This window comes from Theropithecus gelada, chromosome 18 (genome assembly GCF_003255815.1).
Source record: "Theropithecus gelada isolate Dixy chromosome 18, Tgel_1.0, whole genome shotgun sequence".
NCBI lineage: Eukaryota > Metazoa > Chordata > Mammalia > Primates > Cercopithecidae > Theropithecus > Theropithecus gelada.
In genome coordinates, this window is record NC_037686.1 from 3,762,143 (window position 1) to 3,789,687 (window position 27,545).

The following is a 27,545-nucleotide window of genomic DNA, read 5'->3' on the forward strand; positions in this document are numbered from 1 at the left end:
GTGACACACACACAAAGACCGCGCCAGGGGCATCGTGGCTGTCGCACGTGAAGACACAGAGGTAGGACTCAGAAGAGAGAATGAAGCCTATTGGGTGAAGAAAGAGCCTTGGAAGAGAGACCCAGGACCAGAGAGGCCTGACTTTGGGGCCACACTGATGGAAACCCGTCTATGTATACATTTTTCCATTTCATAAGATCCTGAGAATACCACATGCCATCTTGTCCAGTCCCCTCGTTTTGGTCAAAAGGAAACTGTGTGACTTCCTCAAGGTCACATAGCTGGTTGGTAGAGTCAGAACCAAACTTTTGAGTCCTAGTCAAAACCTCTTAAGGCTCTTACTAGGTTAAATCAACTTCTCTGCTAAGTGAACGTTTTTCCTTTATTTTTTTAAGAGGCAGGGTCTTGCTCTGTCACTCAGGCTGGAACGCAGTGGTGCAATCATAGCTCACTGCAGCCTCGAACTCCTGGGCTCAAGTGAGTCTCTTGCTTCAGCCTCTCCAGTAGCCGAGACTACAGGTGTGCACCACCACACCCAGCTAATTTTAAATGTTAGGGGTTTTTTGCAGAGACAAGATCTTGCTATGTGGGCCAGGCTAACACAAACTCCTGGGCTCAAGCGATCCTCCCACCTCAGCCTCCCAAAATGCTGGGATTACAGGCGTGAGTCACCACACCAACCTAAATTTCTTAAAAAAAAAAAAAAAGTCAAATTTCTAGAACTCACAAGTACTTTATTAGTGCTTTCTGGTTTCACGTTGCATAGCTCAAGTTAGTCATAGCCTGACAGGCTCTGAAGATAGCCGCTGCAGCCTTAACAGTAATGAAAGAGGCTCAAATTATTGACTGGTGGGGAGACATTAGAATAAACCCAATTCTGACTCCAGAACCTGAAATAAAGTATAGTAAAACCCTACCTGTGGGCCTGATAGTGTTTCATTGTATACTCATTTATATAGTTGATATCAGAGAGGTGCTCATGCCCAGTAATTGGTTCCATCTATTTCCTGGGAAATGGATCCCTCATATGAGATTCCTCTCTGAGAACAACTTATTCTGAAATGACAACCTCTGCTGTTTGAATTGTCACACTTATTAATTACATGTAAATCTATAATTATGAAATCAGGAACCACAGCCTCTTGGCTGCTGCCACACAAAACGCTAGGCACCAGCAATCCATGCAAACCAAGCACTAATACTTGATTCATTCCTGGACTCCTTCAAGCTTCCTTCAAGCTTCCTACCCCTCCAGATTAACAATTATACCTCCCAGTACAAAAAGGAGCTGGTACCATTCCTTTTGAAACTATTCCAAACAACAGAAAAAGAGGGACTCCTCCCTAACTCATTTTATGAGGCCAGCATCATCCTGATACCAAAACCTGGCAGAGACACAACAAAAAAAGAAAATTTCAGGCCCATATCCCTGATGAACATCGATGCAAAAATCCTCAATAAAATACTGGCAAACTGAATCCAGCAGCATAGCAAAAAGCTTATCCACCATGATCAAGTCGGTTTTATCCTCGGGATGTAAGGCTGGTTCAACATACGCAAATTAGTAAACATAATCCATCACATAAACAGAACCAAAGATAAAAACCACATGATATTATTATCTCAATAGATGCAGAAAAGGACTTTGATAAAATTCAACACGCCTTCATGCTGAAAACTCTCAATAAACTAGGTATTGATGGAATGTATCTCAAAATAATAAGAGCTATTTATGACAAACTCTCAGCCAGTATCACACTGAATGAGCAAAAGCTGGAAGCATTCCCTTTGAAAACTGGCACAAGACAGGGATGCCCTCTCTCACCACTCCTATTCAACATAGTATTGGAAGTTCTAGCCAGGGCAACCAGGCAAGAGAAAGAAATAAAGGGTATTCAGATAGGAAGACAGGAAGTCAAATTGTCTCTGTTTGCAGATGACATGATTGTATATTTAGAAAACCCCATTTTCTCAGTCCAAAATCTACTTAAGTTGATAAGCAACTTCAGCAAAGTCTCAGGATACAAAATCAGTGTGCAAAACTCACAAGCATTTTTATACACCAATAATAAACAGAGAGCCAAATCATGAGTGAACTCCCATTCACAATTGCTACAAAGAGAATAAAATACCTATAAATACAACTTACAAGGGATATGAAGGACCTCTTCAAAGAGAACTACAAACCACTGCTCAACGAAATAAGAGAGGACACATACAAATGGAAAAACATTTCATGCTTATGGACAGGAAGAATCAATATCATGAAAATGGCCATACTGCCCAAAGTAATTTACAGATTCAATGCTATCCCCATCAAGCTACCAATGACTTTCTTCACAGAATTAGAAAAAACTACTTTAAATTTCATGTGGAACAGAAAAAGAGCCCATATAGCCAAGACAATCCTAAGCAAAAGGAACAAAGCTGGAGGCATCACGCTACCTGACTTCAAACTATACTACAAGGCTACAGGAACCAAAACAGCATGGTACTGGTACCAAAACAGATATGTAGACCAATGGAACAGAACGGAGGCCTCAGAAATAATGCCACACATCTAAAAACATCTGATCTTTGAAAAACCTGACAAAAACAAGCAATAGGAAAAGGATTTCCTATTTAATAAATGGTGTTGGGAAAACTGGCTAGCCATATATAGAAAACTGAAACTGGACCCCTTCCTTACACTTTATACAAAAGTTAACTCAAGACAGATTAAAGACTTAAACGTAAGACCTAAAACCATAAAAACTCTAGAATAAAACCTAGGCAATACCATTCAGGACATAGGCATGGGCAAAGACTTCATGACTAAAACACCAAAAGCAATGGCAACAAAAGCCAAAATTGACAAATGGAATCTAATTAAACTAAAGAACTTCTGCACAGCAAAAGAAACTATCAGCAGAGTGAACAGGCAACTTACAGAACGGGAGAAAAATTTTGCAATCTATCCATCTGACAAAGGGCTAATATCCAGAATCTACAAAGAACTTAAACAAATTTACGAGAAAAAAAAACAACCCCATCAAAAAGTGGGCAAAGGATATGAACAGACACTTCTCAAAAAAAGACATTTATGTGGCCAACAAACATATGAAAAAAAGCTCATTATCACTGGTCATTAGAGAAATGCAAATCAAAACCACAATGAAATACCATCTCACACCAGTTAGAATGGCGATCATTAAAACGTCAGGAAACAACAGATGCTGAAAAGGATGTGGAGAAATAGGAATGCTTTGACACTGTTGGTGGGAGTATAAATTAGTTCAAACATTGTGGAAGACAGTATGGCGATTCCTCAAGGATCTAGAGCCAGAAATACCATTTGATCCAGCAATCCCATGACTGGGTATATACACAAGGGATTATAAATCATTCTACTATAAAGACACATGCACACATATGTTTATTGCAGCACTGTTCACAATAGCAAAGACTTGGAACCAACCCAAATGCCCATCAATGATAGACTTGATAAAGAAAATGTGGCACATATACACCATGGAATACTATGAAGCCATAAAAGAGGATGAGTTCATGTCCTTTGCAGGGACACGGATGAAGCTGGAAACCATCATTCTCAGCAAACTAACACAGGAACAGAAAACCAAACACTTCGTGTTCTCACTCATAAGTGGGAGTTGAACAATGAGATCACATGGACACAGGGAGGGGAGCATCACACACTGGGGCCTGTTGCAGGGTGGGGAGCTAGGGGAGGGATAGCATTAGGAGAAATACCTAATGTAGATGACGGATTGATGGGTGCAGCAAACCACCATGGTACGTGTATACCTATGTAACCAACCTGCATGTTCTGCACATGTACCCCAGAACTTAAAGTATAATAATAATAATAATTTAAAAAAAGAATGATACCTCCCAGGCAAATAGATCGAGACTACTTAATCCTGCTCTCGTGGCAGACATCAGTAATCAATTCAAGACACATTATCTTATTGAACCTGAAAAGGGCCTTAAAATCTTTTCAACCCCACCCTCAGGGAATAATTGTGACTCCATCAAAGTGGGCACTGAGAAGGAAAGGCTGTCCCCTCTGGTCTCTCTTCACAACATCCACCATACTCCTACAGACGCCTTCACTCCAAACTCACTAAGCACTGCTCCACAGACTTTCAGAAATCTTCAGGTGATGAGGTGTCTTAGGAAACTGGTAAGGAATATACATTGCTGATAACATTATAAATCAACATGATTCTTATGGACAGGAAATAACAACTAACAAGACCTGTAAACTCAGGGATTCCATTCCTCAGAATGTAGTTAAATAAGAAAAAAAAAAAAAAAACTAAACACAAAAATTATAGCATACATGGTAGTCTTTCAAACCTTGAGTTCATTCTTCTCAGAATGTTCAGAAAGACAGAGAATATGATTTGCCTACAATGTACACTACAGAACTGACTCTGTGCGTCACATCCCGTTGGGGGTCACCTGATAATTCCAGCGTCTCTTTCTGATCTTGGAATCAGAGTTAACCTATATGACAAGGATTTTTGTGTTTATTTTTTTATTCAGTCATCCATTTAGTTAAATGTTTAGACTTTAAGGCTTACATACTTCTTTTTGTTTGTTTTGGTTTGGGGTTTTGTTTGTTTGTTTTGATACAAGAGCTCACTCTGTCACCCAGGCTGGAGTACAGTGGCACAATATCGGCTCACTGCAACCTGCTCCTTCCAGGCTCAAGCAATCCTCCTGTCTCAGCCTCCCAAGTAGCTAAGACTGCAGGTGCACACCACCATGCTAGGCTAATTTTTTATTTTTATTTTGGCAGAGATGAGGTGTCATTATATTGCCCAGGCTGGTCTCAAACTCCTGGCCTCAAGCGATCCCCACCTCAGCCTCCCAAAGTGCTGAGATTACCGGCATGAGCCAAGCGCCCAGCCACATGCTTCTGAAACGTCTTCAGCGTCTTCAACATTGACAAGGAGTTAAGTTAGGGAATTCAGGAGACCTGTACAGGGCAGCAGACCTTGTGGGCAGAAAGAAATAACATAAAGAGAGAAACAGGCAGAACTGTGCATGATTAACAGTTTGGACTGTTCTGACTCCAAAGGTGACCAAAAGAAGTAGAGGTCCCATCAGGCACCTTGGACACCAGCACACACACCCCACCCACCCCGCCTCAGCCTGCCCCGCCTGCCAGGCAGGTGGCCTTGTGTGGAGATGCCTGCAAGGGAAGGCAGTGCATAGTAATGAGGGCAGTGCCACGCTTGCCTGGCTCACCCACTCCGGGGGCAGATGGAGCTCGCAGATGCAGAGATGAGGTCATGTAGGAAGGCACCTTCACGTCTTGGAGCAGGACGGTGCCTCGGCCCTGTCTGGAAAGAGTGAGAGCCCAGCCCCCGGGCCCTGGCCTTAGCAGTTCAGGCCGGGGTTACTGGATGGCTACTCCTCCCCTTTCTACAGTCCAAAAACCAGGGTCAACTCAAGAGCAGAAGACAAACGGCTCAGGATGCTTAATCCAGGAAGCGCTGCACCTGCCCTTTTCGATTTCAAAGAAACCCCACAGAAATATGGCACAAATTCCATATTAACCCACAAAGCACTTTTTTGAAGCTTTGCCTAAGGGGAAGAGAATATACTCCTCCAACCTACTCTCCCCCACCCCCTACACCCAGCCCCCTGCTCTAGGTTTGTTACAAAGCAATCAACAGAAAATCCCAATCCTACATATCCAACAAGAGCCTCGGGTCCCCAAAGTGAAGTATCCTATCAGTCGGCCAGACCAAAGACTGGAGGGTTTTTTTTTTTTTTTTTTTTTTTTTTGAGACGGAGTCTCGCTCTGTCTCCCAGGCTGGAGTGCAGTGGCCGGATCTCAGCTCACTGCAAGCTCCGCCTCCCAGGTTTACGACATTCTCCTGCCTCAGCCTCCCCAGTAGCTGGGACTGCAGGCGCCCGCCACCTCGCCCGGCTAGTTTTTTGTATTTTTTAGTAGAGACGGGGTTTCACGGGGTTAGCCAGGATGGTCTCGATCTCCTGACCTCGTGATCCGCCCGTCTCGGCCTCCCAAAGTGCTGGGATTACAGGCTTGAGCCACCGCGCACTGACCATCACTCCTAAAACTACCAGCGAGCTCCCTGGAGAGCTCCAATTCATTCCTCACTTGATTCTCTGTCTAGGCCTCCCTTTGCATCAAAGAGAACGGACATACTTTGCACGTGGATCCCATTCCAGGGGCTTATCAGATTACAGACTTACTGGGCCTGTCTGCTCTGGGCTGTAAAATACTATGTTGGTGGTATAAAATAATTCCTCTCACCTCAAGCACTTTTCACCAGAGGGACAATTATGCACAGAAGAGAAAAAGGTATGTTTTTTACAAGTCACAGTAACCACTACCAAAAAAGAAGTGCCATAAAAGCAGAAAACGTTATCAAACTCAAGTCCATCCTGTGCTGTTTTTATTACCACAACATTCTGTAAGATTCCTTTTGGAGGTGGTGAGAGCAGATCTCACTCAAGCAGAGTCAATCTCAGTCTTCACACGCTGTTCTAGGAAAACTGAGCTAGCAATGCAAGAAAATGCAGCTCTAGGCCTGTTACACCAGACTTCGTTTTGTCTGTCCACCTCATGAGGGAACATATTCCTTACGGAAGTAAATTTAAACTAATACATGGCATAAGTGAACTCAAGTATTTAGATTAATGCCCCATGAACATTAATGAGCATAGCTTGGAAATGTCCACAGTTCCCTCCATGAAAGAATCAGAAGCCCATATACAGAGAAGAAGGTGCCATATTTGAGATACAAAAATATGGCCCGTGCACCCATGTTCACACACTTATCTCCCTTGGCCCTCACAGCAGGCCTTTGTCAGGGGAGGACAGATGACTTCATCCTCAATTCCCGCATAAGGAAAACACGGATTCTCCTAGTGGGCCTGTAACTAGTAAGGGTAGAGTCAAGACTCAGACAAGACTCAGACTTCCTATTCCCCATATCCAGTGCCCTGTTCACCAGCCGAACCATCTCTCCAGGAGGCACGCACAAATGCATGCACGAATTCATCCGCTGATTCACCGCCCGTGCAGTCAGCAGTACGCAAGGACAGGGGATAAAAAGATTATGTCCTGATTCCTGCAGTGAGGACACTTACAAATGAGACTTAAACTTTACAAAGGAATCAAAGGCAGGAGGTTAGGGTGACAGTGACCGAACTAATTGTACAGGCAATCCCCACTCCATCAACTGGATTGCTGATGGCTGAGTTCCAAGCGAGCATTTGTTGGCTACGCATGTGAAACTAAAATATGCGTTTTTCCATTGAACTGATGCTGTAAATAAAGACCGATTATATCCCAAGCTTGCTGAGCTACAGCACTCTACAGTGGACACCCACATTCATTGACAACATTGTTTCTATAGGAAAACTTACTCTAATTTCATATCAGATTTCAACCAGTGTGAACCCAACTCCAGGCCTTCAGTAGAAGCAGAAGCGCCAAGACTGTAAGATCTGTGGTGAACAAAAGGCCTAGTGGATTTGGACTCTCATAAACTGCCATCAGTGTAAATCTTCCACAGGAGCAAAGATGAGCAAAATAATAATATTGATGATGAGAAAAGCTGACATTTACTAACCATATAAAAAGTTCTGGGCACCAAGCTAAGCAATTCCTATGGAAAAGTACCAGCTATTATCTCTTTAGACATTGTTTCTGCTCCATTCAGTCTCTTCTATCCTACTGGAACTCCAGTTATGCCTACATTAAACTTTTTCACCGTATATATATACACACACATATATATATATCTCTTATTGTTTTCTTTATTTTCTATCTCTCTGAGTTTCTCTGAGTTTGGAGATTTTTTTCCAGTTTTTTCTACAGATGTATCAAATATGGTAACCCTATTTATTGACTTCCTAATATCAATTATTAGAGTTTTCAGTTATAAATGTTTCATTTTATTCATTTTCTAGTTTTCAATTCCTTGATGAATTTTTAAATCTTGATTTTTATTTCCTTGAACATATTAAACATTCATCTTTTAAAGTCCATGTCTGATAATCTCATTCTTCAGATTCTCTGTGGGTCTGCTTCTATTGTCTGTTGAAAGGTTTTCGTTTGAGTTGCCTTGTCTCCTCATCTCTCTGGTCATGTTTGATTAGGCCTTAGCATAAGTTTAAAGGAAGAAATTAAAGCAACTTGTCCAAGGACACATGTTAAGGCCAGGACACTTTTCAGATCTTTTCAGACTCTGAGATGAAGGTTTAAAAAGAACAGAGGGTCTTGGTGCTGGGACATCATCCACCCTAAAGAAACTGTTCCTAATAAGAAAATATTTGTAATATTTAAAAACACTGTCTCTTTCTGCTACTGTTAAATTTATTTTTCTCTCATTCTTGCAGAGCTGGCCTATCTGGTGGATTCCCAAGTTCAGCAATCTTTCAGCCACTGAGTGTTCTAGCCTCAATGGTGGTGGCTCGTCTACCCCGCTGGTGGAAAGGAAACCCGGCTGCTGAGTTCTAGGAAAGCCAGGGCCACTGACGTTATCAGGAGTGAAAAACCAAAGTGCCAGAGGCTCCATGTCTCTCCTAGCCCAGCTCTTAAGGAAGACCACACCACCGCTCTCTCCTCCTCCCCTGCTCTTCCGATCAGTTAAAGAAGGAAGACAACTCTTAAATGGGGAAGAAGAGCAAGTTCCATAACTCCTTCAGTTCCGTTTTTCTTATAATAGCCCCACTGCTTCTTGGCATTTCCAGAGAGCAGTTTGTCCCAGTGTACAAACTCTGTGCAGCTAAGCAGAAATAGAGAATGTGGCCTTAACTGTTAAAAAAATAAGTAACGTGGTTTCTTTTTTTTTTTTTTTTTTTTGATTATAAAAACTTCCTCTTTAATCAAGGCTTTTAACATGAACAGATTTCTTGAATAAAATGGAAAGTTTCCAGTACACTGAAACATAAATCCACAAGTCACCACACATACAACACCCGGCAGGAAAAAAACAAAAACAGCAAGTTTACATGATCTCTGGTAACAGCCATGGTCTCAAACTCAGATGCTTCCTCCATCTGCCAAGTGCGTTCTGGATACAGAGCACATCGTGGCTTCTGGGGTCACACTCAGCTGAGGCTGTGGGTCCACAGAGCACTCATCTGGCTGGGCTATGGTGGTGGTGGCTCTACTCAAGAAGCAAAGCAGTTACCAGCACATTCAAACAGTGTATTGAACATCTTTTAAATATCAAAGTGAGAAACAAGAAGGCAACATAATAATATTATCAGAAAGATGTTAGGAAGTAAGGACAGCTGTGTAAAGCTTGAGGCTGAAAAGTAGCTTGCCAGCTTCATTTCTTTGGCTTCTTGGGTAGTGGGCGCCGGAACAGCAAGATGTGAGGTTCTGGTTCATGGATCATATAATGGACCCATCCCTGACTCTGCTGAACGCCAAGATTCCTCCATTCAGATTCAGACATCAAATGAGTTTTAGGGACCAGCTTGGCTATGTCCTTGGGCAGCATGACATGTCGATACTCAAACTCTTCGTTGTCGTATTTGTCCGAATAGTAAATCTGTTTGTGCGACATGATCGCTCGGTCTGCTAGCCTTCAGCCCCGCGCCGCCAACCTCCAAGCAACTCCCAGCAGCACCTAACGTGGTTTCTTACTTAAATCATACTTCCTATCCAAGGAACCACCTGTTTGTTTGCCGCCTTTCTTCACAAGCAACACATGTGCGAGCTCCTCACTGGGCAAGATGGGTCACTGATGAGTGGCACAGGCACCCACCTCCCGCAGGGAGCCTCCGCAGACCATGTGGAATAACCTCGCTTACCAAGCGAGGCACCAAGCTCCAAACTTTGGATTTGTTATTGTTACATTCTGCAATATTTTACAAGACAATCTTTACTGTTCCTGAGTTGCATATCTAGCAGAAAAGGATGAAGAATCATGACAACTACAGTAGGCAGCTTCTAAAGTGGCTCCAATAATCCCCGCCTCCCAGTATTCACTCCCATATGGCCTGGACCCAATGACTCGCTCCTAAGAAATGGAATGCAGCAAAAGTGGCAGATGTCACCTCCGAGGGGGAGGTTATACAAGGTACTGGGGGCCGGGCACAGTGGCTCACACATGTAATCCTAGCACTTCGGGAGGCCGAGGCGGGTGGATCACCTGAGCTCAGGAGTCTGAGACCACCCTGGCCAACATGGTGAAACCCCATCTCTACTAAAAATATTAAAAATTTGCCAGGCATGGTGACGTGCACCTATAATCCCAGCTACTTGGGAGGCTGAGGCACGAGAATCGTTTGAACCCTAGTGGCAGAGGTTGCAATGAGCCAAAATCACGCCACTGCACTCCAGCCTGGGTGACAGAGCGAGACTCTGTCATAAATAAATAAATAAATAAACAAACAAATAAATAAATGAAAGATACTGGTGGCCCTCTTTTTCATACTCCCTCTCTTCCTCTTGCCTGTTTGCTCTTGCAAGCTGCCATGCATGAAGAGATGCAAGGCAAGGAGCTGAGAGAGGCCTCAGGGCACATACGCAACAGGCCACCAGGAACTGCATCCTGGTGACAACCACCAAGGAGCCTGAAAGCAGACCCTGCCCCAGTTCCGTCATGAGATGACTGCAGCCCCAGCTGACACCTGTTGTAGACTTGTAAGAGATCCCCAAGCCCAAGCACCTACTAAGCCATGCCCAATTCCTGATCCACAAAAACTGTGACATAATCAGTGCATGTTGTCTTAAGCTGTTAGGTTTGGGGACAACAGCAATGGGCAATTAATACAGATATAATGGAAGGCATTTAGTAAGCACTGACTCTGTCCAGGCTTGTTACATATTTAATCTTTCAACAACCCTAATGAAGTTGGGTTATCCCCATTTGGCAAATCAGGACATTAAGGTTTAGGGCAGATCAACAGTGTGAGGGGTTGATGAGAGCAAAGTTTTATAGGATTACAAGGTTCTGCTCTGCGAGCAGTAATTCTGAATATTCCTACAGAAGTCTACTCTCTGGGCTATAAGAAAGCAAAGATATTACATTGCTTTAACTGACAAAACCTATTTAGAGTGATTTAAGCACTAGCGATAAACCTACCATCAGCAAATGAAGTTAGCATGGCTGGAGAGCTACCCTGTAATACAGTCATTCAGTCTACGAGTCAGTCTCTAGGGAAGATATCACAGCACCCAAGATCAGAAAGAAGAGAATTGGAGATTTCAGAACTTGCTTTTAAGATCTCATTATAGACACTTCAGAGTTGCTTTGAGCAGCCATTAAAACAGCTCCCTGTGAAGTGTTATGTCGTTTTATTAAGTGCCTTTTTATCTCAGTAGAAAAACTCTCCTTCATTTGATATCATTTCCACACATTATGACTCAATAGGGAGCCTAACACCAGGATGGGGCTGTTTCAGTTCCTCCCGTCTCACCTCCCCACTCCACGCGTCCTTAGTGGGGGCCTTGGGAACCGTGACAAGACATTTTAGGGGAAACAGGATTGTTCTTCCACCCTGCAGATTGCCCACAGCCAGGATCCTTAGTCCTGGGACCCGACAGATAGAGGGAGAAGGGAGGCACGAACGCCTCCCGGAGCTCACTGCCTCATCTCTCGGCTTTAAATAATCCCACTGACCCTTCTCATAAGATCGTTCTATTTGAAATGCAGGGAAGACTAAATGAAAAAAGGATTTTTTAAAAAAGAATGAAAAAAAATTGTTCTAAAGAACAGCTGATGGCCCAGCATGGTGGCTTCAGGTCTGCAATCCCAGCACTTTGGGAGGCTTACGTGGGAGGACTCCTTGAGCTCAGAAGTTCGAGACCAGCCTGCGCTACATGGCAAGACCTTGTCGCTACAGAAAATAAAAAATTAGTTGGACATGGTGGTGCAAGCCTGTAGTCCCAGCTATTTGGGAGGCTGGGGTAGGAGGATCGCTTGAGGGTGGGAGGTTGAGGCAGCAGTGAGCTGTGATTGTGCCATTACACCCCAGCCTGGGTGACTGAGTGAGACCTTATCGAAAGAAAGGACAGGAAAGGACAGGACAGGACAGGACAGGAAAGGGAGAGAGGGAGAGAGGGAGAAAGAGAGAAAGAGAGAAAGAGAGAAAGAGAGAGAGAGAGAGAAAGAGAGAAAGAAAGAAAGAAAGAAAGAGAAAGAAAGAAAGAGAGAGAGAGAGAAAGAAAGAAGCTCATTTCATTAAACAAATTCTAAAGCACCAGCAAAAATGCGGAATATGCATATCTTTAACCGAGGTTAAAAAAAATAAAATTAAAATAATCTTTTTTTAAAAAAAAAAGAAAGGAAATGTGGAATAGCAAAGGCTTCAATGCAAGGCAAGAAACAAGGATCGTTTACCCACCCTCACACTTCCCAAGAATGTGCTCACGGGGACCGCCTTAGTTAGTCTGGTGCCCCCTTTTCTCACCATGTTGTACCCTCTGAAGCGGACACAATCCTGATAGCTCATGCATCATCTGTCAGAGCCCAGCACCCCAAGATCCTCTGTGGTGCTTTCCCGTTATAAAAACTGGATGTCACTGACACTATTTCTACCACCATACAGAGGCAAAATTAAACTTTCCATTCAAGTTGAGAGACCCCACCATGTATGGAAACAGGTCTCGAGATAGCCTTGCCCTTGTCACCTCTCCTGTCTCCGTCTTGACCTCAGGCAAGCATACGCCTCGTTGGTCCTCATCACCACACCTCGGGAATGAGGCTTAGAAACAGATCATAGACCTCAAGCATATAATATCCCCCTAAATCATATGGAAACCTTTGTGGGCAGGTAATTTTTTTTGGTGAGAGGGTCCCTCATGAGATTTGCAACGTAATCTATGACCTAAATAGTTTTTAAGACCTGCTAGATACACCAGATGCTGTGGCTCACCCCTATAATCCCAACACTTTGGGAGGCTGAGGTGGGAGGATGGCTTGAAGCCAGGAGTTTGAGACCAGCCTGGACAACATAGCAAGACACTGTCTTTACAAAAAATCAAAAAATTAGTTAGGCATGGTAGCATGTCCCTGGTGTCCCAGGTACATGGAAGGCTGAGACAGGAGGACTGCTTGAGCCCAGGAGGTTGAGGCTGCACTACACTCAAGCCTTAGTAACAGAGAAAGACCTTGTCTCAAAAAAAACAAAAACAAAAAGACCCGCTGGATAGATAAATGTCCTCTAAGTGCCTTCCACTCTACATAGCCAAGTCACCATGTTTCAGGTCACCTTCCTGATGTCTGAATTCCCAAGGCAACCCTGGGTCCAAATCTTGGGAAGGACAAAGCTACTACTGCTTCTCCATCTCAAAGCCACACACTGCTTGATCTCAAAGAGTATCAATTCTGTCTAATCGTCTACTGCCCTACTTCCTGTCCCACCCACCAGGGCACACTGGTTGAATTCTGCGGACGTCATCAGTTACACTGTCTTGAGGTCTCACCCACCGTGCTGCACTTTCAGAGCAGAGGCCTCGGCAGCGGTGGTCATTTTTGTAGTTGTCACCCTTGCTTTTGTCCTCGTGGCGAGACAGAGAGGGGTGATGGATGAAAGGTCATGCCACACTCGCATACAGCTGAGACTCAGAATCAGATGCACCAGACCATGTCTCACTTGTGTGACATTGGGAAGGGAAGCACATGGCTATTGCTGTAAGTCCCAGCAAGATCCCATGTCTCCACCCTCACAGGCTCCTGGTTGAGTGAGGAATACAGACAAGTAAACTGGGAAGTGGCATCGACTGTAACAAGTGCTGTGATGGGGATGCACAGGGACACCGGCCCACACTGGGGCAATCAGGGAAGGCTTCATGGAGGCAGGGACACGAAATCTGAAACCAAAAGGATGCATTAGCCAAGCAGAGAGACAGGCAGGACTGGTGAATGGAGAAGGGAGGAGGAGGGAGGAGAACACAAGCAGAGGCCACAGAGAAGGAAGGCTGTCCGAGTGAGTCAGCGTAGTCAGACATTTGAGGTTTTTCTCCCCAGGAGGCAGAGAAGCCAGTACCTTCCCATGAACACGTGGGTGGAGGGGTCTGGGTTATGCTCTCCACTCCCCCATTCTGCTGATCCCACTCCAACTGGAATAAGCTGGTTCCATGGTGAGCAGGTCATTTTGCAAACCTACTGCCAAAAGCCAAGGAAGCTGAGAGGTCGAAGAAAGGCAGCAAATCCAGCTTCTCAGAGAGCAACATTTAATGGGATGCGTGAACAGGAGCCGTGTCTCGGGTGGCCTGCAGACGAAATGGGGGATCCCTACGCTACCATCCCCAGGCCCAGGGCTTACGTACCACAGGGGGACAGTGTCTGTGCTTCAGAAGGGCTATGCAGGACAATTACAGCAAGATTTACAGTAAGTACGATAACATCAAGGTTGTTTTGACCTAAGGGCAAGATTTATGGTAAGTACATGCTCTTACACAAGGAACAAGATGAAATAGAAATCTTAGAGGCATTCCCAGAACTGGAGTTAATCGGAAGCCAACATGATGGATTAGCATCCAGGATGGAGTCATCTTAGCCCCCACAGGTGGTCTCAAAGAGGGTCTCTCGCCCCTTGCCCTAACCCAGAGGCTCTACCTCCCCACTTCTGACATTCCTGCACATTCCCCAAAGGAGATCTGAAGCACACACATGAACACACACATACATGCACATGCATACATGTGCACACACATGCCCACACAGCCCACACAGACACTGTTACACAGACCTAACATGCAGTGTCCTGGATCATCCTAGGTTCAACGTGGCTAAAGCTGGGAACACCACTCACTTCCCAGAAGTCCCTTCTCCATAGAGTTCTGGACTAGAGTTGACCAAAAGAGGAATTTGCTGGAAGTAAAGACTGGGCGTTACTCTCTGAAGGTCTTTAGCACACAGAGATGACGAGGTTCCCAGCAGAACCCCACTTGTTCCCACTCCTCTCTTCTGTGTCTGATTCTTCTCCCAGTAGCGGCCCTCCCACTGTAGGGTGCAGAGGCAGAACCTACACAGAGCAGTGGCTGCCTGCAGACACCCACTCCACGTCCCCATATGCTAGACTCTGTTAATTTGCATCACCTCATTTAATCTTCAATCCAATTCTACGAGAGATGTACTAGTGTGACACCTTACAGTTGGGAAAACAGGCTTAGGGAGGTGATACAATTGATCCTGGTCTGTGCCTCAGAAACCCAAGCTCTAGACCTCCATACTGTACCTACTCCTGCCTCTTCACAAACACCATCTGGGCTTGCAATCCTGTGACAAGTGCCAGAGAGACAAGTAGGTATGGCAATGCCTTTATTCTTCCACTCACTAAACACATATTCCATGTCTAGGCCACACCAGGCACTGTGTTAGACATTGGAGGTTCAACAGTGCATACAGTTGTCCCTCGGTATCCCTAGGGCATTGGTTCCAGGACCTCCTACGGATACCAAAATCTGAGAATGTTCAAGTCCTGATATAAAATGTTATAATATTTGCATATAACCCATGCATATCCTCCTGTACACTTTAAATCATCTCTAGATTACTTATAATACCTATACAACGTAAATTCTATGTAAACAGTTGTTATGCCATATTGTTTAAGGAATAATGACAAGAAAAAAGTCTGGGCTGGGTGCAGTGACTCACGCCTGTAATCCCAGCACTTTGGGAGGCCTAGGCAGGTGGATCACTTGAGGTCAGAAGTTCGAGACCAGCCTTACCAACAAGGTGAAACCCTGACTCTACTAAAAATACAAAACTTAGCCGGGCATGGTGGCACGCACCTGTAACCCCAGGTACTCAGGAGGCCGAGGCAGGAGAATCTCTTGAACCCAGGAGGCAGAGCCAAGATTGCACCATTGCACTCCAGCCTGGGCGACAGAGTGAGACGCCATCTCAAAAAAAAAAAAAAAAAAAGAAAGAAAAAGCCTGTGCTTGTTCAGTACAGACACAATTTTTTTCCCGGTATTTTAAATCCAAGGTTGTTGAGTCCACAAACACGGAACCCACAGATATTGAGGGCCGACGGTACCTTATCGCATAAGCACGTAAGATGCAGAAACAGGGACAAAATATGATGCTAGACCTCAAAGTTTCAATGGGGTGGAGTTCTGTTTTCAGTTCCTGTTTATGCGCAGAGTGGCAGGAGCCCCCTGCCTGTCTTGGGTGGGACTGCTCATGCCCGGGGTGATGCACTCGGCACCACATAGTTTTCCTCAGACTTGGCAAGGATCCCTTACGCATGATACACTAGAACGCGCCCTGCATCAGAGGTTCATGAGAAACTCAACAATGGCCTTTCTTCATCTTAAGCAACCTATCGTTTAGGATTTACAGTTCATAGAGCACAAACACGTTCATGGTTGTATTTGATTTTCATGATGACTCTTGGAGGTTTCATCATTCCCATTTTACAGATCAAGAACTTGAGCCCCAGCACGATCTACAGTCACACTACTTGTAGAAATGGGGTTAGAGCCACTTCCCATGCCTCCGTCTCCTAGTACGTACTTTCTCCATTGCTAAAAGACCTTCACTCCAGCTCTTGAGTCCTAAAGAAGTCAAAAAAGTTTATAGAACCCACACTGGACCAGGAGAGGCTTTCAAAAGCCAAGGAAGAAAAAAGTTCAGAGCCAAGGTATCTGTCTCCATCCATTTTCTGTTATTTATAACAGAATACCTGAAACTGAGTACTTTATAAAAAAAAGTAATTTATTTCTTACGGCTATGGAGGCTGAAAGTCCAATAGACTTTGAGGAGCTGCATCTGGTGAGGGCCTTCCTGCTGCTGAGGACTCTGTAGAGTCCTAAGGTGGAGCAGGGCATCACATGGCAAAGGGGATGATGAGTTAGCTCAGGTCTTTCTTTCTCCCTTTATAAAGCCACTAATGCCACTCCTGTGATAACCCATTAATCCCATTAATACCACTCCCGTCATGGATTAACCCATTCATGACAGTAGAGCCCTCATGACCCAATTACCTCATAAAGGCCCCACCTCTCAATATACTGGGAATTAAGTTTCAACATGAGTTTTAGAGGAGACAAACATTCGAATCATAGCAGTATCTCAAATAAAGCCATTCATCTCTTACAACTGAGCAACTTTGATTAATTTTATATTAAAAATCATTTTATGAAAGTAAGTATAGATAACTTAATAACAATCCCACAGCACAATCCCAGTCTTCTTTCTCATGATAATGTGAGACTATCAGTAAATGTTTGAAACATGAAATTCTACTGTACATACCTTAAGATCTATGGACATAAATCTCTTTAAGTTTTTTTGGAGTCAAGAAAGAAAATGTGTAGTATATGCTTATTAAGATATGATCTGTCCCTTGTATGAACCACTGCATATTCCCAGAGATATTCTGGATAAACATCCTATATGTAGTGTAGACATTCCATAAAGTAAAAGTCTCCAAACTTCTTTGATTGCACATCCTAATTGTAAAAGAGTTTGTGTGCATCCTATAATATGTGTGTACTCATTTATAAATTGCACACATGTACTACTGTACTAAAGTATCATAGAATATATAAAACATACAGAAGTAGAAACTTTAGAAGAATGATATTTTATCAGTCAGGATCTGCTTAATACTGAGCCATCCAACCCGGACGTCAATGGGATTCTGGAGCTAATGAAAGCTGCAGCTGCCCTCAGACCTCCAGGTTGCACAGTTCCGTACATTAAAAGGGCTGAGCTGGGCTGGGCACGGAGGCTCATGCCTGTAATCCCAGCACGTTGGGAGGCCGAGGCGGGCAGATCACCTGAGGTCAGAAGTTCGAGACCAGCCTGGCCAATATGGTGAAACCCCATTTCTACTAAAAATACAAAAATTAGCCTGGCACCTCTAATCCCAGCTACTCAGGAGGCTGAGACAGGAGAATCGCTTGAACCCTGGAGGCAGAGGTTGTCGTGAGCCAAGATCACACTGCTGCACTCCAGCCTGGGTGACAGAGCAAGACTCCGTCACAAAAAAAAAAAGGCCGAGCTGGTGTCACAGACAGACATGTTATCAGTCAATGCAAGCACAGTGGAGAAAGGGCTCTTAGCATGTCCTTCCACACAGAGGCCGGGAACACGCAGAAACAAAGCTGTGCGAGCGGAGGCTGGAGGCAGCCTCTTTTACTCCCCACAGGGGAGTCAGCAAGGCGAGAGGAAGCTGGGGTGCAGAGAGGAGCTAAGCCAAGCAGCCAGAAGGCAGCACTCTCAGGACCGCAAGGGATTCTAGTGCAATCCCTGTCTTCCTGCGGCCCAGCTGTGTGCCTGCCTTTGGGTTGCAAGGGATGTTGTTTTGTTTGCTCTGTTAACGGAAACCTGGGGAACGCTGTGGCCCTCTGATGTTCTCTCATGGCTGGGCAGCAGGCATCTAAAGCTTGACCCCCAGGAGGAAATGTCCCGAAGATTTTGTAGATGAGCCCTGGGCACGCCCCTTTCCATTTGGTCCCTTCACTTTGCCATTACATCATTAAATGAACCACTTTTTTACATGCACCAGCTCAAGTTTCTGCTACAAGTATTGTTTCTATGTCTAACCGTAACTTAATCACGTGCTGCTCTACCATTGCGGTTGGAGAGCAATACATCAAAAGAATGATGTCTCCCACCTAGAAAAACGTGGACATGCAGAGTCTGGGAAAGATTACTGTGGCCCGATGTCAGGGCCTTGCCAACATCCAAGTCCTGCCTCCAGCCAAAGCACCAGGAGCACTCATTCAGCCACGGTTCTGCTCAGTGTATCAAATGTGCACCGCAGGCCAAGGTCATTGTTTAAAGGCACTGTTGCACATGCACTCAGAATTTCAGTTACAGAAAGCTGTGTGCATCCTCTAATCCATCAGAAAGTGTTTGTTTTTACATTCTAACTTTACAACTGACTGACTTTATTTTAAAAGAGAAATGAACTTGCAGGGCTGAGGCAGGAGGATCACTTAGGCCCAGGAATTCAAGGCCAGCCTGGGCAACATGGCAAGACCTCATCGCTACAAAAAATAAAAAATAAATAAATTAGACGGGCATGGTGGTGCTTGCCTATAGTCCCAGCTACTCGAGAGGATGAGGCAGGAGGACTGCTTGAGTACAGAAGTTCAAGGCTGCAGCGAGCTATGCTCCAGGCCGGGTGACAATGCGAGGCCTTGTCTCAAAAAGACTAAAACTAAAAAAGGAAAAAAGAAAAGAGGCATGAAGGAAAAATACATGTGCTAGGAAAGATGACGCCTCGTTCCAGGAGTGAAATCATCATTCTGGTTTCCATCTGGACCCTTTGGTCTGGTTTCACATTTTGACCCTGGGGAGCAACAATACATTGCCCCTGCTCCCCCGACACCCAGTTCTCTCTCAGGCAGGCAGGAAGATTGCAGTTCGATTGAGGCAACAAGGCCAAAAGTTTGCAGATGATAATTTGGTCAGATGAACCAAAGGAAGTATGTTTCTTCACTTAGTGGTTTGGACAACTTCAGAGGTCAGGGAAAATATTGAGACCTTCTCCGAACTCAGAGCTTAAACTTCTGCTCTGCTGTGATCTGACTCTACGACCTCAGCACCTAATTTCAAACACTGGTTTCCTACCCAGTCTTATCCAAACTGGCACAAAGGAGCCTTTCCACAGTGTCCGCCACACGTAAGAATGCGCTGGCCAATCTGCCACAGCAGTGCCCAGTTTTGCATGCAACTGCCGGCACCTCTCCCCCAGAAAAAGATTCATAAGAATGGCTTCCCAGGGCCCCAGTGCATGCCAAGCCTGCATTTTTACAAGGCGGGATCCTTCTACACGAATGTCCTTTTCTGCTAAATGGATCTAAATGGCAAACTGTATTGGCAGCGGTCAGGAACACCAGGGTCAGCCGGGACGCAGACAGCAGCATCCTGCCATTTTGCTAACCTAAGGATAAAGGCAGCCCGGGTTTTCCATCACGCTTCATCTTGATCCTAGATCCAAACCAGCTAGTTGTTTACACTCCCGCCAACCAGTCGCAGCAAGGCTGGCACTAGTGTGTTTCCCATTTCTTCCCTTCTTCACGAAAGCCAGAACACAGATCCCAGTAGACAACCATCTCGCTGCCCACGCCTCCACAGAGTCACGACATAGACTCACCCTGTGGCCGGGGTTACAGCTACGTTTCATTCTGGAGCTGAGTTCAGGGAGATACAACGACACAGTGAGAAGAAAAGAAAGAATGAACAGAAGGACCCAATGGACAGAGGTCACGAGCTCAACTTTCTTGTCCCGCTTTCACGCTGGGACCTGTTCACTCGTGGCAGGGTCACCCATAAAGCCTCTGTGCTGCTCTCTTATGTCGCATCCCAGAGGAACAACGAGGACTTTTCTCCCCTACCGGACAGAACAGTCTAGAAAGACTTACTGTTGTGTCCAGTCCAAGCTATCAAAAGTATAGATTTTCTGTGCTCTGGACTAATGTATCAAGAGCTAGCAGCCATTCATGGGAACAGTTCTGCAAACCTCAATCATAACTGTTTTGGTCTCCTTGGTTCTTCCTTTCCTTTTCTAATTTAAGGAAGACAAAATCAAGAAAACCCACTACGGTAGAGCCCCTGGGAGGCTGAAATGTGAAACACAGGGCACACGCACCTTAGGGCACTGAACCAGGAAACCGCAACACACAGAAGCTGTGTAGACGATAAATCACAATAAATCCCAGCCCTCCCACAAACCAACTGTGCAGAGGAGTAGAATTTTGTGTTGGTGAGAGCCTGGGCTCTGGAATCAGACACACGAAATTTAAATATCTTCCTGGATGTCCCTGCACTTCTGTTCCCTCCGTTCCCTCCGTTCCATAAAATGGGACAATGGTGGTGCCTCCCTTACGGGGCTGTGGTGAAGATTAACGACAATGATGTGCCCACAGCACTTAGAACGGTGCTGGCGCACAGCAAAGGTTCAATAAGTGCTGATTATTACCGTGATGCTGCAGCCACTTAAATGAATAAAGTATATCCTTAGATGCTGATACGTATGGAAAAGGCTTCAAGGTGTATCAAGTGAAAAAGCCATATGCAAATCTGTAATGACACCTCTATTATTTTTAATTGTGTAAGCATATGCACATAACCATAAAATGGTTCTTTGAAGAAAACAAACAGAAATCACGAGAACGTATTAACAGCAACTGTACTAAGTAGAGAAGCCTTCAATCTCCAGTCTGTACCTTTCTACACTATTTGAATCTTGTAATTCTACACAATATATTTCTTATATTTACTATTATTATTATTATTGAGACAGAGTCTCACTCTGTCACCCAGGCTGGAGTGCAGTGGCGTAAACTCGGCTCACTGCAACTTCCACCTCCCGGGTTCAAGTGATTCTCCTGCCTCAGCCTCCCGAGTAGCTGGGATTACACACTCGGCTAATTTTTGTGTTTTTATTAGAGACCAGGTTTCATCATATTGGTCAGGCTGGTCTCGAACTCCTGACCTCGTGATCCGCCCGTCTCGACCTCCCAAAGTGCTGGGATTACAGGCATGAGCCACCGCATCTGGCCTCCTTATATTTATTTTTAAATGTCAACAGATGTGATCTAAGTAGAGGAATTAGGGTACACATTTTGTATTCTTTAGGCTTCTCTATATAAATATAGCTTTTTTGTTTTTGAAACAGGATCTCGCTCTGTCACATAGGCTGGAGTGCAGTGGTGCAATCATGGCTTACTGTAGCCTCAACCTTCTGGGCTCAAGCAATCCTCCCACCTCAGCCACCCGAGTAGCTGGGACTACAGGTGCATGCCACCATGCCTGGCTAATTATTATTATTATTTTGGGGTAGTGGGTAGAGAGGGTTTCAGTGTTGTCCAGGCTGGTCTCGAACTCCTGTGCTCAAGCGATCCTCCTGCTTCAGCCTCCCAAGGTGCTGAGATTACAGGCTTGAGCCACTGCACCCAGATAAATGTAACTTTTTACACTAGTATTTTCTCTCTACACTGCTGTCCCTCAAAATTATCAAAAGTCAGAATAACCATCACCTAATCACCTCACCCTGCTTCTGCAAGATACTCCACGAGTAACTCGTAATTAATCAGCGTTAACGTAACAAAGCTGATGAAGTGGCATTCAGGAAACTCGCGTAAATTGTGCATACTCCTGGGAGCTCCTGGGAGTGTGTCTCCTGGGTGGATGCCGCTGACTGTAGGTGTTATATGAGCCGTGTGTTTTCAGTAGGAAAATATTTAATACTGTTGATCTAAACCCTCTTCCTGCTAGGAACTAATTACGCACATTTAAACCATATCAATTTTTGTATGTGCTGCAATTCACGTAGCATAAAATTAACCATTTCAAAGTGAACAACTCAGTGCCATTTAGTACATCCACAGTGGTGGCAACCGCCACCCTTATTTAACTCCAAAACACTTTCTTCACCCCTAAATCACTCCATATTCATTAAGCAGTTATTCCCCATTGCCCCTTCTCCAGCCCTGGCAATCGCAAATCTACTTAGTCTCCATGTACCAACTTACTCTGCACAAGCCCTATGAATGGAATCACACAATATGTGACCTTTTGTGTCTGGTTTCTTTCATTCAGTATAATGTTTTCAAGGTTCATCCACATTGTAGCATGTATCGGTATTTTATTCTTTTTACAGCTGAATAGTTTTCCATTGTATGTATATATCACAATTTGCTCATCCATTCATCACAGGCATTTGGGCTGCTTCCACCTTTTGGCTATGATGAATGTACAAGTATTTGAGCACCACCTTCCCAACAGGCACAGACCGCCCCCGGGAGTCCACAGTCACATCTGTCTGCAAACTGAGACCAACACTCAAAAGAGTGAGGTCCTGGAGATGCCAAAGGCAGATAAATAAACAGACTTGGCTGCAAGATGGCGAAACATGGTGCTGCGGTGGCTTCAGCCAAGGTCTCCCTGTGGCTTCCCAGAGGGTGCTGGTGACTCAGAGTGTGTCAGGGATGACTAACAAGTGGTTTTGCATGTGGCCTGAGAACGCAGATCCCCGGAAGCCCCAGGACAGGAAGCATATCCGGGAGGGCCGGACCCAGAAGATTTCCCAAACCCACCCAGCACCCAACTCCACGTCCACCTGGGAGCTGTGACAGGGTGGCAGCTCGGGTGCTACCTCCCTACCCAACTAGCCCTCCAGTGAATCAACCCACCAGGAAATCTAGAAAGTAACAGTAACTTCACACACTTTCCAGATAGGCACTATGTAAACACTGAGGTATTATTATTTGAATTAAGGCAACACTTATTTTCTTTTTTTTTTTTTTTTGAGACGGAGTCTCGCTGTGTCGCCCAGGCTGGAGTGCAGTGGCCGGATCTCAGCTCACTGCAAGCTCCGCCTCCCGGGTTCACGCCATTCTCCTGCCTCAGCCTCCAGAGTAGCTGGGACTACAGGCGCCCGCCACCTCGCCCGGCTAGTTTTTTTCTGTATTTTTTAGTAGAGACGGGGTTTCACCGGGTTAGCCAGGATGGTCTCGATCTCCTGACCTTGTGATCCGCCCGTCTCGGCCTCCCAAAGTGCTGGGATTACAGGCTTGAGCCACCGCGCCCGGCCAATACTTTATTTTCAAGTGATGGAGGTGTTTATAATCCAGGTATTACACTATCTGTTTATTTTCAGTAACACATATTGCTTTATAGCTTTCAAGTACATTTCAGTTATTTGTACATCTGTTAATCATTCTTCCTCAGGTGCTGGTCATGCCCACACAGGTAAGGTGACCAGACAGAACTGAAGAAATAAAAATCGAAAAACTCAAGAAAATAAATTATTTCAAGCACAACTTTTTCAATCAATCAAAAGTAAGTCTAGGGGCTGAATTCTTAAAGCTTTGCCACATGTCCTCATTTCCCTTGGGACAATGGCATTTCAGAGCCTGTTGACACCGCTTTCTAAATGGACAAGTCCAAACTGTGTTTGCTACAGTCCGAGAATATCAACACGTTGAAAGACAGCTTTGGTTTTTTAAAGTCCTGCTATACTTCACTTGCGACTCTGAAACACGTTCGTGCTTTAGTGGACTGGATTTTTTAGAAAAAGAAGAAGAAGGAAAAGGAGAAGGAGAAAGAGCCACGTTGTGGCTCCACCCCTGTGCCACTCGCTGCCGTGAGCTTTCCTGTTCCTTTTCGCCAGGGAGAAAGCACTCTCAACAGGTCAAGCCAAACTGTCCGGAGAAGGCTGTCTGCACTGCTCAGGCGTAAAAAAGAAGGATTTCATTCCCTTTCCTTCCCACATCAAAGAGGGCACTCAGGGAGGAAATAAACTGTAATTGGGCATGAGCCAGCAATCAGACAGCCCCCTTCCTCAGCCTTCCCCATCCCCACCCCTCCAAAATAAAATAAATGGACATTATCCTCATCTACAACATTTATGAATAGAAACATCTCTTATTAGAAAACAAAAAGCCACGAAGAAGAAAACGCATAGAACGTCCCTAGTGGGGAAACAGGCCGAGCCAAGCAGCCCCCACACTCAGGCTGGCGCTGAGAACTGAGGTCCCTTCCTGTCTGCTTGAACGGGACTTGCTATTCCTCTGTCTCATTAGCATGTCTTTGCTCTTCCAGACCATCCGCCCAGACAAATGGGAGGACTGTTCCTGCCAGCAACTTCCCTGAAGGCCCATCTACTCTTCAGTAGGAAGCAGCAGAAGTTTGCCTCAGGAGTCTTTGAAGTTCTCGAAACCCTTGCTTGCTGTTTCCACCAACTCTGCGCTGCAATATCGCCATTCTTACCCAATCCTCACCAAGAGCCTGCTTTGAAAGACCGCCTTCAAACAAAGCTGCAATTCTCAACCCAGTCTGACCTTGCCTTGCCACTCAGAGACCTGCCAGCGCTTTGCCTAGTGATCTTCCCGGAGACCACAGTGACAGTCAACTCAACTCTGTCTTCTCAGCGGCCTGTGCTGGGAGGGCTGGGGACACCGTGAGACAGGACAAAGGGCAGAGAGCAGCAGCCCTGTGACACCACAGGCCAGGCAGCCACTTTGGGAAGCCACTGACTCACTTTCCCTGGCTCGCTCTGGGTCCCTGGGGACGCTGCCACACCAGGAAACCTGGATGAGGCAGTGGATGAGGGGTATGTCCTGCTCATAAAAGAGACAGAGGAACCGCACAGGAAGTGAGGCGAGCATTTCCAAATGAAATCTCCACCCTGGATGGCAGGCCTGGGTTCACGGGAAAAGTCAAGTGTCCCTGAGGGGGCTGCTGGAGCAGCAGGATGGCCTAGCAGTAGCCTCCACCCCTGCCCACAGCTCTGAGATCCAGCTGAGGGCTGCCATGGACATGTACGTGCTGCACACAGGCTGAGAGAGGCTGGCACTGGCGCAGGACAAGGGGTCCTACCGGCGCCTTCCTCCCAGCACAGAAAGGACTTCCCACTGGACAGATGGTGCACGGCTGGCAGGAAAGCTCCATCAGCTCTGACTCTGTGACTCCAGCCCTTGTGATACATCCACAGTGGTTTTGTCTTGGTCACTTAGCACCAACACACCAACACCCAATTCTGAAGTTCGCCACAATCCGAGGCACCCAGAGCAGTTGCCTCTTTTTTTTTTTTTTTTTGAGATGGAGTTTTACTCTGTTGCCCAGGCTGGAGTGCAGTGGCGTTATCTCGGCTCACTGCAACCTCTGCCCCCCAGGTTCAAGCGATTCTCCTGCCTCAGCCTCCCAAGTAGCTGGGATTACAGGCACCCGCCACCACACCTGGCTAATTTTTGTGTTTTTAGTGGAGATGGGGTTTCACCATGTTGGCTGGGCTGATCTCGAACACCTGACCTCAAGTGATCCGCCCACTTCGGCCTTCCAAAGTGCTGGGATCAGAGGCGTGAGCCACCGTGGTGGGCCCAGAGCGGCTGCCTCTTACACTATGCAGCACACAATGCCCCCGCAGGAGCCGCCAGCCTCAATGCAGCCCCTGCCAGGGGTTTTCCCAAGTCCAGCATCTTACACAATAGGGTCTTGCTTTAAGCACCCAGAGGCCACTTACTACAAGCAAGGAAGGCACTGCAGTGTGCGCTGCTACTGCTGACCATATCAAAGCCCCCTGGAGGCACCTCTGCCGTTAGAGACCCCTGTGCAGCAACTTCCATACATCATTTCCCAAGAAAACCTGTTTTTCTGTTTGCCCCCTTTATTCTAGCATTGGTATGATGTGGACAGAAGACGTGTGAGCATAGTATGACCTGCTTCTGGGTAACATTAACCCACCAACAGCATTTTTTTTTTTTTTTTTGAGATGGAGTCTCACTCTGTCACCCAGGCTGGAGTGCAGTGGTGCAATCTCGGCTCGCTGCAACCTCCACCTTCCGGGTTCAAGCAATTCTCTTGCCTCAGCCTCCTGAGTAGCTGGGATTACAGGTGTGCGCCACCACGCCCAGTTAATTTTTGCATTTTTAGTAGAGACAGGGTTTCACCATGTTGCCAGGCTGGTCTCGAACTCCTGACCTCAAGTGATCCACCGTCCTCAGCCTCCCAAAGTGCGGGGATTACAGGCATGAGCCACCACGCCCAGTCAAAATAATTTTAAATTTTGCCTTTGGAGAAGCATAAATAACTTTACTGTAAAGAGAGGTCATCCTGATGCAATAATGCAAATTAAATCAGGTTCTGAGCAAACTAGCTTGTTTCACTGGAAGCGTTAGGTAAGTAGATGGTTTCTATGATTCATTCTAGAGAAGAAGGAACAAATGAACTTTTACTGAAAACTTACCATATGACTGGCATTATCCTGGATGTTCTCACAATACTTCTTACAATGACTTTGTGAGACAGTTATCATTACCAGTGAATCGGAATGTCAGAGAGTCTCAACAGCGCAACTGAAGGCCACACAAACAGCAAGTGAGGAGTCACAATTCATCCGTTAGGCTGGTCTAACTAGAATCATGGAGCTCCTCTCATCACCCCAGGGTCTAAGGTAACAATCAGCTGCAAGTTTGCAGATCAAAGCTCTAGTCAAGGAAGACACAACTGGCCTGGCAGTGTCCTCATTGGAAAATAAAAGATGCTTAGGAGAGAAATTGCTGGGGCTCTGTGATACTCACTCTCCCTTTCAACTATTAGAAAAAGAACCCTGAGTTTTAGCTGGGCCCTTGGTTACCCAGCTTACAATGACATTTTCCCATCTTCCTTGCAGTCAGGGGTGGCCATGTGACCAGGTGCTGGCACACAGGACAGAAGAGTATACAATGTGATGACCCCACAAGCCACCAAACGAGCCCTGAACCAGACACCAAGAGGGCTGAAAAAGCTGAAGTCACTATACTCTGCGATCTCCTGTTTCAGCAGCTTAGCCTGTATCCTCATCAATGCGGTGTATCTAAGAAACTTAAAAACCTGTGCTTTACTCTCCACAGGCTGAGATCATCTGGATAGTTTGTTTGATTTACTTTTTTTTTCTTGTAGCACATTACATCTTCTCAAGCAGTAAATTCATCCTGGACCCTGAGTCTGAATTCGTACTAATTCTTTTTTTTTTTTTTTTTTTTTTTTGGAGACGGAGTCTCACTATCGCCCAGGTTGGAGTGCAGTGGCTCGATCTCGGCTCACTGCAAGCTCCGCCTCCCAGGTTCACGCCATTCTCCTGCCTCAGCC

At 45.5% G+C, this 27,545-nt stretch overlaps 1 protein-coding gene and 1 pseudogene across 2 annotated transcripts in view; both read right to left on the bottom strand.

The window, feature by feature from the left end:
* RAB31 (RAB31, member RAS oncogene family) overlaps positions 1 to 27,545 on the bottom strand; it is a 149,010-nt gene that overhangs the window by 90,491 nt on the left and 30,974 nt on the right. The gene's annotated exons all lie outside the window — the stretch shown is intronic.
* LOC112611287 lies at positions 8,832 to 9,622 on the bottom strand (annotated as a pseudogene). Its single transcript, XR_003116627.1, has one exon. The product of XR_003116627.1 is annotated as a cyclin-dependent kinases regulatory subunit 1 pseudogene (transcript).